The 13,138-nt window shown below is 38.2% G+C and overlaps 1 long non-coding RNA gene across 1 annotated transcript; it reads right to left on the bottom strand.

Moving 5' to 3' along the window:
* Positions 1 to 2,519: 2,519 nt before the first annotated feature.
* LOC136061644 (uncharacterized) lies at positions 2,520 to 8,030 on the bottom strand. The gene is made up of 4 exons (XR_010623480.1): positions 7,724 to 8,030; positions 4,568 to 4,679; positions 3,697 to 4,462; positions 2,520 to 2,606 (listed from the first exon to the last, which is right to left on the bottom strand). It is a non-coding gene; the product is annotated as an uncharacterized LOC136061644 (long non-coding RNA).
* Between the last annotated feature and the right edge of the window lie 5,108 nt (positions 8,031 to 13,138).

Here is a 13,138-nt window from a genome sequence, read left to right as displayed (position 1 = left end):
TCCCAACCATACAAAACAAAATAACATACCAAGAACCAAATTATCTCTTGCAAATTTCAGATGTTAACAAAAATAGGGATATCTAATTCAGGTTGCAACTATTACCATTTAACCAATTGCGAAAGTTCTACACACAGCACTAAAAGACAAAACCAATTGAGTGGTACAAATACACAAATCTCATACCAAGACATTGCATCAAGCAAATCAAATAAGCCAGTTTCACAATTTCTATTAAAGATAATGCTCCTCTAGCATATCACATATTATAAAGCATTATTCCATTCACTCCTAGTCAACTTAGAAACAATGAACCAGATCATACACAATTGTGTGATCCCAAACTTACTACAGTCAATTATGCAATCAAGTTCATCATTTAGTAATATAACAGTTTCATAAAGCTATTCAAGAAGAAACAAGAACAGTAGCACTAGAAAGCACAGAATTTATAATAGCTCAATCTTTTTGGCAATAGTTGAAAAAGAGATAAGCCAAAGGAAAAGAGGCCTTGCAACAGGAAGGCTTTGGAGAGGTAGTGGAAACTTTTAATTTTGCCACGAAAGCAATTGGAGTGAAAATGAACTCCACTCCAGCATCACAGGAACGTTGAAGGAAGGGAAAAGTTTTGGGAAAAAAAATAAGAAGACAATGAATCATCAAAGCAAAGCGATATTGCGGTTAATTTGATCTTTTTTTTTTTCTTGATAATCAATCCGTGAGCAACTTCATTAATCTAGGCCTAAACCCATTGAAACAACATCCATACAGATCTGATCAGCAATCATGGGAGGGCTGTCCTCAACCCATATTACACAGTCATCAATATTACAAGCATGCCTAGCAAGTGAGTGTGCTGCAAACATGTAAAGATACGGGTGTGATGTATATATATATATATGAGATGCAATTAACAAATTAAAGTATTACCTTGAGAAGCATATGGCTGAGACATTGAGGAGTTAGAAATATAAAATTGAGCGGATATGTGAAGAAGAAGAGAACATGGACCTGAGTAGAGTGCATATATATGGTAGGACAATTTAGAAGAAGAGCTCTAATATCATCTAGATGAAAAAACCATGACGAATTCCCCTTCCCTTTCAAACAGCCACACCAAAAAAAAAAAAATTAAGAGGTACATGACATAGTGCTTCTAATCTCACCAAACAGCCACACAAACAACAGTAAAACAGCCACACAAACAGCAGTAAAACAGTCACATAAACAGCTAGCAAACTTAACTATCATAAACAGCCAAAGAAACACCCTTAAAACAGAATTAAACGGACTTAAAACAGATACCAGCAGGCAACTAACTATCAGAAAAAATTAAACAGAAGTATAAAACTGAAACAAAATTGCCTAAACAGACCTATTCATGCATCCAAATCTGAAACAAAATGTTTGGTCCTCAACACTTAAGTAATGCTTACACTCAACCTTCAAGTGGTAGAATCTTTGCCTACAAGATTAATGTTTACACACACACACACACACACACACACACATATTAATGGTCAAATTGTGCATGAACTTTTTTGGGATTGACATATGCTTTGCTTTGCAATTTAGCTAGAATGAAGAGAAGCTTTCAACACACAATTTGGTTTTGAATTGGAGCTGGTAGTAATTATTGCAAATTATAGGGAGAGCAAGTGCTAAGCAGACAATGTAATAACATATATCATGTTCTGTAAACAGTGCTTTCATGCTAACAAGTACGGTAAGATGTAGAAGACATAAAGAAGTTACCAGCATAGTCAATTTAGCACCGGGCTTATCGATGAACCTTCGAGTTACCCGGTTGAACCAGCCAAAGTACTCGTGCTGTGGAGGCATCTCACCAAGCACTACTTCAAAACGCCGTTGATGGCGATTACCCCAGTGGACTATATGCACAGCATGTCTCTGCATCCAATTAACACCGACCTTCCCCCTCAAATCAATTTTATGTAGGACTGTATCAGTGTCAACTGCACCGGGAATTTGTTGGATCATCCCAAATTGACGAACGACACGATCCGGTGTATGTTTCTCTATTAGGTGGAAACATACAAGTGGCACCGTTGCCGTCCACACGGCCCTCCCTGCAACGCACCATGGCGGAAGGTTCTCCAACTCAGCTTCATATGGCTGCCACACCACCTGCAACAGCCAAAAAACAAATACACAACACATTAGGCTTTATATTTCAAAATTTACCAAACCTATAAGATTGTTCGTAAACATGTAAAACAAGGCATTTTCATACCTGGCCTGGCAACATTGAAGCTAGTTGCTCGCGATACCTGTCCCTGAAGATGTGGGCGGGCCTATTTTTCTTGTTTGGGACCCACAACCACCTAGCACAATCAAGAACAATAGATCAATTTCTACAACTTTCGTACTAAGATAATGTTATGACACCTGCAACAGCCAAAAAACAAATACACAACACATTAGGCTTTATATTTCAAAATTTACCAAACCTATAAGATTGTTCGTAAACATGTAAAACAAGGCATTTTCATACCTGGCCTGGCAACATTGAAGCTAGTTGCTCGCGATACCTGTCCCTGAAGATGTGGGCGGGCCTATTTTTCTTGTTTGGGACCCACAACCACCTAGCACAATCAAGAACAATAGATCAATTTCTACAACTTTCGTACTAAGATAATGTTATGATTAAATCTAAAATGTAATCACATATAACAAATAAGATAATCTTATTGATATTTACTCAATTAATAATATCATTAGAACTTCAACAGTCCTTATAAAAAACAGAGCACATACAAGGCACATAACAATCACAAAATTAGAGACATTTTGATTTGATTTGAACCAACCTAGTGTGGAACGAACCTAAAACCATATGTTTGTTTTTTAATCAAATCTTTTACATACATGCCACTTTCATTATCTCATTGGCCTTGTGAATATTTCAAAAGCTCCTATCAATTGTTGGGGGATGGTGGCTGGCTCCCATGTTGAAGGTTTGGCTTCTATCATATATATGTACACTGACAAACACGTAACACACCAAGACACTAGCTTGTAAACTCAATCATCCACGTGCTCTTTTGTTAGTAAGCAATATATTAAGTGTATCAGCTAATGTTTTGTAGGAACTTGAGGAAAACTTTTGGTGGAGGGATCACATGAGGCAGCAAGGCGTGCAGCATCATTACCCTTGGTTTCTATGCCATGGCCTAGGTATACATATTCATCTATCATATTTCTAAGATATGATTTCAATTCATTTTGTAATTGGAATTTGTTTATACTATTTTTTGTAAATTTATGGTAATGGATATACTTAAGCTAGCCATTCCTACCATTTATAATTCCTAGGCCACATTTGTAACAATGCCTACTAGGGCAATTGTGCAATGTTCTTATACAATGTCCTATAAAATTCAAACAAAGTTGTAGAAGTTATTAGTTATCACGTAACAATATTAAAAATACTATTTTTTCACACCCAAGCACATTTTCACAGCAATAATGGACTCTTCAAACATTTTTCAATTCATCAAGGGTTGCCCAAAAATGCCTGTATAAAAAACAATTAGTTGCCCAGTCCACCAAAAAAAAAAATTCACCAAAGTGACATAAACAAAGTGTTAAAAACCAGGTGGAGTGGGTTTTGGAAGAGAGAATGTAGTGTGTCCAAAATAAAGGGAGTGGGGATGGGATTCAAGAAAGACTTACTTCAGGGCCAGTGGAGCACGCACTGGAGGACCGTAAGCACCCACTGGCGGGCCACGCTCAACCGCCGGGCACAAATAGGGGAACCTGGCCCATGCCCAAAACTGGACCAATAGTAAGCACCCACCGATCTGACTGGTGCCCTTATCGCTTGCCTTGCATAATTCTCGATACAACCATGCAGGGCAAGCACTTCCCCAACTGTACATACATGGGTTGCGAAGATCTTCCAACTGCTGTACCCACATTAGATGCACCCTATCGCCGGATTTGTCCCCAAATATTGTGTCCCCAATAGCGCTAGGATGTAGCATCGTGTGTACTTATGCAAGTCATCCTCTTTAGCATTAGCCGGCAATGGACCAACAACTTGCTCCAAAAGTCGACTGATCAGAATCCTCTGCCCATCTAATTGCTTATGCTGGTCTTGAGTTATAGGTATAAACCCAAGGAAATCCCGGCACACATCTATCCAAATTTTCTGCGTGCTCCCTGTTATAGCTTCACCATCGACAGGAAGCCCAAGAAGAACCTCAACATCCTGCAATGTGATGCTGACCTCACCATGTGGCATGTGGAAGGTGTGCGTCTCAGGTCGCCATCTCTCCACTAAGGCCGTTATCAACCCATGGTCAATCTCTCTACCTGGGATCCAGAGGAGTCCCTCCAAACCAAGTGCCTTAATGATGTTAACGACTCAGTCGTCCACCATTGGCTCTCGATTGGAGAACTCTGAACTACGGCTGCGGCAGGTAAGGGTCCCTGGATCCTGTACAAAACAGATCCATGGATTAATATTTGACAGCTGCAGCGTGTACATTGTATGAATTCAATGCATGTACATATTGCATAGAGATTTAGTGTTGCATTTTACCTGCCCATTCCAAATAGCTTCGGACCGATGGTTGGGCTGCTGTGTCAACACCAGGCGGTTAATGGGTCCAGGATCTGCATGGTTAATCCGTGCAGCATTTGCAGCAGCCATACTACACAAAAAAGGTAAGCAGTTAGCATGTAATAGATATTGATGAGCATATGATGAATTGATTAGCATATGATGAACTTGCTTTCTTCTACTGGACAAACTTGTCCAATTAATGGAGACCAAGCTCGCTCAATTTCCTAAGGAAAAAAGGAATGGCACAATGGATGACCACAAAAGTAAAACTTTCATTTCTCATGCAATTAAAGTGGTTGACTGACCGCATAAAACAATTATTAAGTGATCTTTTTGGTAACAAAGTACATCTGTCCCAAGTACAAAAGCCTATGGTTTCAACCATTATACAATTATACACAGCCATAAAATTAGGATATCAACAGCGACCAAGCAAATTAAAAAATAAACATGATAGGTCTTAAAGTCCAGTATATATGAATTGCATTGTCTATAGTAGTTGAATTTTTTTTTTTTTAATCAATTTGAAAATCGAAATGCTTTACAGTTCACAGCCAGATTTTCTTTGCATTTGGTTCCTCCCAATCTAATATTGTTCTAAATCCTCACCAAATCAATATTATAAATTAAACAATTAGGGAAAATGTGAATGCCAAAACCTCATAGTCAAATGCAGAGAGTGTAAACTGATTTAACAATTACAAATAGCCTCAGATCACAAGCTAAACATTAATTAAATATAAGGGGAAAGTTCTAATCACATAGTTTACAAAAACCTATGAGCCTATTGTCCTATTACAAATTTACAATATAATTGGGGCAGGAAGTTTCTCTGCCCAATAAGCCCATATGGTATTGGTAGGAAATGGAGAGGGCCATGATGAAAATAGACAGAGGGTATGATTGGTCCACGTTAGCAAAACATTTTGGTAGGATCTGATTGTATAATTGAGAGAAGTTGATGTTCTGTACATGGTTGATGTACACAGCACTAAAGTCTAAAAGCAACGTATGAGGGCCACAGAAGAATTGTTCAAAGTGATGAAAAATGGACAGTGAGATTTGGGCATATATGTTTGTATGCTGATCATGACCTTTTTCTGTTCAAACTTCAAACATAGGAACTATGTGAAACAATGTTCTAAGCTATTGTGTTTGCTTGTTTATCGAGCAAAGAACAAAAATAGGGACTTGGTTAGTCCATATCAGACCCAACATGGCATGAAAAATATCATTCTAAATCCCCATTATTTCTAGTTTTTTGTTGTGAAATTGAGTATCTCATCTAATTCAAAAAGCAGGAGAAGATGCAATTGAAACGATAAAGAATATGAAAGAGAACAAGAAATTGATAGCAAAGAAAGAAGCTCAATTTCAGGAACTTAAAGATGAATTGTACAGAAAATTGGAGACAGTTGGAAACCTTGTCCATGCCTCGGTTCCCATCTCCAATGATGAGGTACATGACTAGTTGATATATGCCATCTAAAGCAAGAACCATATGTTTGAATCCTTCTATCACATTCCGCAGGTTTTCATTTCATATGGCAAGAAGTCTAATGGAGAGCTATTGCTATCATACGGATTTGTGCCGAAAGAGGGTACCAACCCAAGTGATTTAGTTGAATTGTCACTGTCACTTAAAAAATCAGACAAATGTTATAAGGAGAAGCTGGAAGCTCTGAGGAAGTATGAATTATCAGGGTAAGTGCCTTATAGGTCAATGGCAAAGTTTCCAGTCCTTAAAAAAAAAAAAAAAAAAAAAATCTTTCTTTAGTTTAGTCATTCTCAAGCATTTCCTAAGCTTCATGGACGAAAAAAAAAATGAGGGATTAGCTCAAGTACTAAAAGGGATGCTAATGGCAGTGGGACTCACCTAATGGGATTATGTTGCCGGAAAACCTGATTTGTGGGATCGGTTTAATGCCCCTCACAATCATTTTCAGTACCCAAGCTGCTACGATAAACTCTTGCCCAGTTTGTTACCCAAATGAAGTTTGATTGTTACCAAGATATGTCCAAGTTTTAAACATGCATTTCAGTAAACATGCATTTCAGAAGCTCGACTTGGAAAGATATGTATTGGACTATCAAATGTTTAACAATTAAACATGCATTTCAGTAACAATTAATCCTGAGATTAAAAAGGTCTTTTCGATCATAAAAGCATACCCAAGCTGCCACATTCTCCCAAAACTGCAAGTTTTCCACATAAAAAAACTGTGAGCTCAGAAGCTCATCATAACTATCCATCTCATTCAAAATCAATCCCCCATAACCACATTTACAAAACAGAACACCAAAAACCTCCTGCTTCTATAACTAAAGTGTCACAAAACTATTACACCAAATTGGGTTGAGTCTTTTATCTGCTTCTTTTAATAGAATAAAAAAGTGCACATTACAATATTATACACACATGCTTATAGCTTCTTTTTTATTGGTAAATTACACATGCAAACAACATAGTTGTTATATGGTCCACAAAGCATCTGTCATTTGCAGCAAGCATATACATACGATAAACTCTTGCCCAGTTGGTATTGATTGTTTTTTCCATTTCCAAATGAAGTATAATTTGTTTAATGCCACTTGGTTAGTCCATATCAGACCCAAATGCATGTTTAATCTCAGGATGTTTAGTTGTCAAGTGGGTTAGGCCAATTACCTCTTAAGCACTGCAATTCATATTGGACTGTTGTGAATCTAGCATATCAAAGTACAACAGATTCTTGCAGGTGAGGATTATTTTGTTCAATAACGTTTAGTATGGTTACCAAAGTTTGTTATGATTCCTTATTAATCAGCCTAACTGTTACTCATATTGGTTCATTAGTTCATTTGTTGTCTAAATAAATCATACCTCTTCAAGACATTAACTCTGTTAAAGCCCATTTTATCAATTTCTATCAATCTCTGTTACAGCAAAATGCAATAAACTTCAAACCCACAAAAAAACAAATTGAAAAACAAAAATCATCAAACCCACAAACCATCAAACTGAAAAACAAAAACAAAACCCACAAAAACACAAAAATCATCAAACCCACAAACCATCAAACTGAAAAACAAAAACAAAACCCACAAAAAAACAAAAATCATCAAACCCACAAACCATAAAAAGCAACTCACCTTTTTGTTCAGTTTTGTGAGACCGAGTAGAGTGAGCGAGAGTGGAGAGGAGACGGTGAGTGAGTGAGGGAGAGTGAGGGGCTGACGTGAGGTTCAGCTTCAGTGCGCGACAGAGAACACGGCGAGCCAGAGAAGACGATGAGGGAGAGAATGCGGTCAGTGAGTGATGGAGAGACAGTGGCTGAGGTGAGGCTAATCTTCGGTGGGCGACATAGAAACGGTGAGTGAGTGAGGGAGAGAGAGTGGCTGAGGTGAGGCTGAGGTGAGGTGGACGATAGAGAAACGGTGTGTGAGAGAAGACGAGAGAGAGTCAGTGAGAGTGGAGACTGACTGTGAGCTAGGTGTTTAATTTGAAAAAGCCCTATTAAAACTCGATTTTCAGAGAATCGAGTTCCATGTCATCGCCACGTGGACGACCACGTCAGCGCCAGATGGCGTCTACGTGGAACTCGAGTCTCAGAAACTCGAGTTCCATGTGGACGCCACGTGGAACCACGCCAGCTCAAACTATGAAAACCGAGCATCAAAGAGTCGAGGTGTGAGCGCGCAATTCGAGTCTCTGAGACTCGAGATGCTATTAAATAATATAGTTTCTGAACCAGGCCAACTAACTATATAGTTGGGTAATTATGGCTAATTACCCATTTCGTCCGTGTTGTAGCATTGGCAACTAATATAAGGTATCGCTTTTTTATTTAAACGTGTCAACATCTCCTTAATTATAGGAATCAACTTTCTTTCAGCTTCTACTATTATATATAGTATATGATAATAATAATAATAATAATAATAATAATAATATATAGATATTGATTGTTGTGAAGAGATTAATCTTCAATCCTGCTTTTTTTTAAATCATAAGCTTTTTTATTCTATTTCAGGTAATAATTGTTTTCTCCCTTGAAATGTTCAGCCTATTATTAATTGGTACATAACATTTTTTTTTTTTTTTTTTGAGAATCAATTGGTACATAACATGAGTGCATAACATGAGTGTACATTTGATATATATCTTGGGGTGCCCGATTAAAAACTGGAGTAATATTTCGGGTTTGGTATCCATTAAAATACTGGTGTTGGTTTCCAATAGCCGAGCCGAGAAAGCCTTAGGCAATGTTGGGGGCATGGTGACCCTGGAAGAATCTTCTTCCAGGTTTGGTGTTTTCTTTAATCAAATGATACTTTCCCCTGGAGACTTTGAAGAGAGAAATTTTGGACTGACCGAATGAAAGGCAATGTGAGCTAGTGTGTGTATAAATTAATATATATATATATATATATATATAGAGATTGGGGAGGATGTACGCAACAAATCTGACCTTTTTCAAGGGTCCAAACCCTTAAAAAAAGTATTAAAAAACCTTGAAAAAAATTATTTTAAGAATCCAATTGCCCCTTGATAACCTTCGAAACATATACCGTCGAAAAGGAAATTTTGAAGGTCTTTTTGGCCCTCAAAACAAGTGCTCTAATCTCATTTTGAGTATCAAGAGACCCTTAAATAACCTTTTACTAAGGTTTAAAAGAGTTATATTTACAACCCTTGATAAATAAAATTATTTAAGGGGTATCTTGACCCTCAAAATAAGATTTTATTTTATTTATAAAAAAACCACAATCATGCACAAAATATATATTTATATATTTATATATTGCTACAATTACACTCACAATTGTTGAGATGATACACTATGATATAGATATATAGCAAAAGTGATATATTGCTACGATTACACTTTCTTTGATCTCTAAACTCAAACCTACAAATTAACAGATTAAGGGCCGCATACAAACAGCCGATATGTCAATTATTGTTTAAGAGAAAAGATATCAACAACCACAATTTGTATAAAGATCAAATCTGTCCAAGAGTCAAAAGTTTTGATACATTTTATTCTTCATCATCATCTCCAAAGCAAGAAGTTATCAACTAGTACAATTGAACATTTCAGCCATTATGGGTGCCCTCAAGATTTTGAAAAAGAGAGAATGATACCAAAAGTTTGTTAATTTCCTAGCAAATATATCTACACACCTTTCCACAATATCAAATTCAAGATACCCACTGTAAGGTTGAATTTAATCAACCATCTAATTGGCTTTATTCCATGACCAATTTGCTTGTAATTTAGCACTTAGTAACCCTGTACTTAGGTGGGAAAAATGTAAGGGTAGTGTGTGAGAAGAAGTGAAGAAAAGCTCAAGAGTGTGCAAGAAAAACAGAGATTCGTGGCTAGAGCTCGCGGGTGGATCGCGACTGGCAAGCTGCTAAAATGAGTCACGTGAGAGGCTCACTGGGAAGCTGAAGGGTCGCGCCAGCTGTCATGCTACAGGACAAAAGGTCCAGGCTGGCCAGGCCGTTACGTCGCGATTGGAACTCGCGACTTGGACAAGCCGCGAGACCAAGTCGCCAAATTACCCTGTTTGGCAAAAACTGACGTTTTGCATTCCCTTCTCACCCTACTATAAATACACCCTTATACCCATCATATTGAGAGAGCTTCCAGAGAGAATTTTGTGAGAGAAAACCCTAGAGAAATACAAGATTGCCTCATCCCCAATCTTTACCTTAGAGACTCTACAAATTCCTCTACTCTCTTCCTCTCCATTGTCATACCCTTGAGAGGTCTTTTACCAAATCCTTATCTCACCACACCCACGTCTGTGAGAATGTCCATTTGGTGCTTAGGGAAGCAGTTTGGAAAGAAACCAATATACATTGGTCGATGCTATGGTCAAGTAGCGGAATTCGGGAAGCTAAAGAAGAAATAGGTTCGGCGTAACCTCGTTGGAGCAAGAAGCTTGGAGGGCTTAGGTACTTGGGTAGATTAGGCTTGGAGGGTCTTCTGCTGTTCATGTATCCCAACTATATTCTTTAGTGGATTTTATCACCGCTTGAAGGGTGGCGGAGAGGTTTTACGCCAAGGACTTCAGTTTCCTCTTCGATAACACATCGTGTGTTGTCCGTGTATTTGCATCTCTCTTTCCTTTATCTTTGCCTTATATTTACTGCTGTGGATGTGTTTATATTTGGCTTAGATTATTTTATTAATTCTGTTATAAGCTTGGTATCATATTCCACACACTAATTGTTTGATATAAAGCTTGAATTGGTAATTTTGTATTTTGGGGTCTAAACGTTCAAGGGTGTTTCATACCCATTTTGAACTTTCAATTGGTATCAGAGCGGGTACATTTGTTGTGGTTTTAATACCTGTGTGTGATCCTTGACCCCTTGTTGAAATGGATAGGTCTCAATCTCTTAATGTTCCACCATTTTTTGATGGTAATAATTATGCATTTTGGAAAGTCCGAATGAGGGCGTTTTTGTGTTCTATGGATGAGGCTGTGTGGGATGCAGTTGATATAGGTTGGACAAAGCCAGAGGATGCCAAATCCACTTGGGACAAGGAAGTCCTCGCGGCAGCTAATGCAAACAGTAAAGCATTGAACGCCATTTTCTGTGGTATCTCTCCAGAAGAATTTCATAGGATTTCACATATTACTGTTGCTAAGGAAGCATGGGAGATTCTGGAGACGACTTATGAAGGAACCAAGAAGGTGAAAGACACCAAACTTCAGATGTTGACCACTCGCTTTGAGCAGCTAAGGATGGATGAGGATGAGTCTTTTGACTCTTTTTATAGTAAGTTAAACGAGGTGGTCGTCGGCAAATTTAATTTGGGAGAAAAGACGGAGGAGTCTAAAGTTGTAAGGAAAATCCTTCGGTCACTACCAGAAAGTTTTCGTGCCAAAGTTACAGCCATTGAAGAGAGCAAAGATCTTGACGAAATCAAGGTTCAAGAGTTGGTCGGTTCTCTACAGACATATGAGTTGTCCCTTCCTTCAGCAAAGAAGAGTAAATCCCTTGCTCTTAAGACAATTGATGAGAGGATAGTGTCTCATGACTCTTCAGAAGAGGATACGGGAAATAAAGATGTGGCGTATCTTGTTAAGAACTTCCAGAAATTCCTAAAGCTCAAGAATAGAGGAAAATTCCAGAGTGCCAGAAAAGAGAAGAAAGAATTTCGAAGAAAAGATGGTAAAGATTTCCAATCCTCAGAAGGAATTACATGTTTTGAATGTAACGGGTATGGGCATTTTAAAAAGGAAAGTCCAAATTACTTGAAGTCGAAGGGAAAGGCTTATGCCACTACTTTAAGTGATTCGGACTCATCAAATTCTGATTCTAACGAGAGCTGTGATGGAGAAGGAAATTTCTCGGCATTCATGACCATTGCTAATGTGGAATCCTCAGATGACTTGGATACACTTGTGAAGGAGCTTGGTGAGCGTTCTGATTTGGAGTCTATTGGAGTTGTTGAAGAATCGGAAGCTGAAGAGGATGAAGGTACATTGAGTCTTCAAGAGAATTACATTTTACTCATTGAGAAATCAGGTGAGTATGCAAGGGTTGCAAAGGCGGCTGTGAAGAAGATGAAAAGGGCTGAAGAGGACTACAAGAATCTACTAGCTAGATATAAAGAAGCTAAATGTGAGATTGAGACACTAAATGGAGAGTTATCGGAAGCTTATACCAAAGTAAGATTCCTTGAGCAAAAGATGGTGCAAGCGCAAGCCAAGATAGAAAGGTTCTCCTCCAGAAAGCTGGAAGATGTTATCTCGTCTCAAAAACATTTCTCAGATAAGTTTGGATTAGGTTATACCGGAGGAAGTAGCTCATCAGTCAAAGCTACCAAAGAAGTGAAATTTGTGAAGGCCATAGAGCCTATTATAGAAGAAACCATCCCTGAGAATGTTAAGGCTGAGAAGAAGAATGTGAGTGAGCAACGGATGGTGAATAAGCCCCGAAATCAATATATGGGCAGACACGAAGCTAGAACAAGATCTCTCTCAAGACCACAGCGGGGTCCTAGAACAGAGTATGTGTGTCACTATTGTGGACTGCGAGGGCATACTAGACCAAACTGTCAAAAGCTGAGAGCAGACAACAATGCAAGCACACCTCGGTCACGAGGAAGAAGGAATGACAAGAGGTCTTAGGGTGGTGAGAAACCAAGAAGTCAAAACAATGATCCAGGAATGACGGACGTGATGAAAATGATCGGTGCCTTCACCAACTACGTTGAAAGCTTCACACGAAGGTTTGATAGTCCTAATTCTCGCACCCAATCCGTCAAGGATATCACCCCAAACGCACGTGACGTGTGGGTGACAAAGGGTACTCATGCATAAGCATTATAACATGTTCATGCATCAATTCTTCCTATGCTTTGTGGATATGATTGGTTATTTGCGTTGTGTTTTTGAGTATCTGTTTAATTTGTGGTTTGTTTGTGTTTAAAATACTTTTACATGTTTCTTGTTTTTGATCATTCTTCTACTGCTTTCGTGTCAAAAATCCAAAAACACATAAAAAGTTGAAAAATCCAAAAAGTTTGATCACTTTGTTGA

Source organism: Quercus suber, unplaced genomic scaffold (assembly GCF_002906115.3).
Source record: "Quercus suber isolate HL8 unplaced genomic scaffold, Cork oak 2.0 scaffold_337, whole genome shotgun sequence".
NCBI lineage: Eukaryota > Viridiplantae > Streptophyta > Magnoliopsida > Fagales > Fagaceae > Quercus > Quercus suber.
The sequence above is the reverse complement of the archived record's forward strand: the minus strand, read 5'-3'. Positions and strand labels throughout refer to the sequence as shown.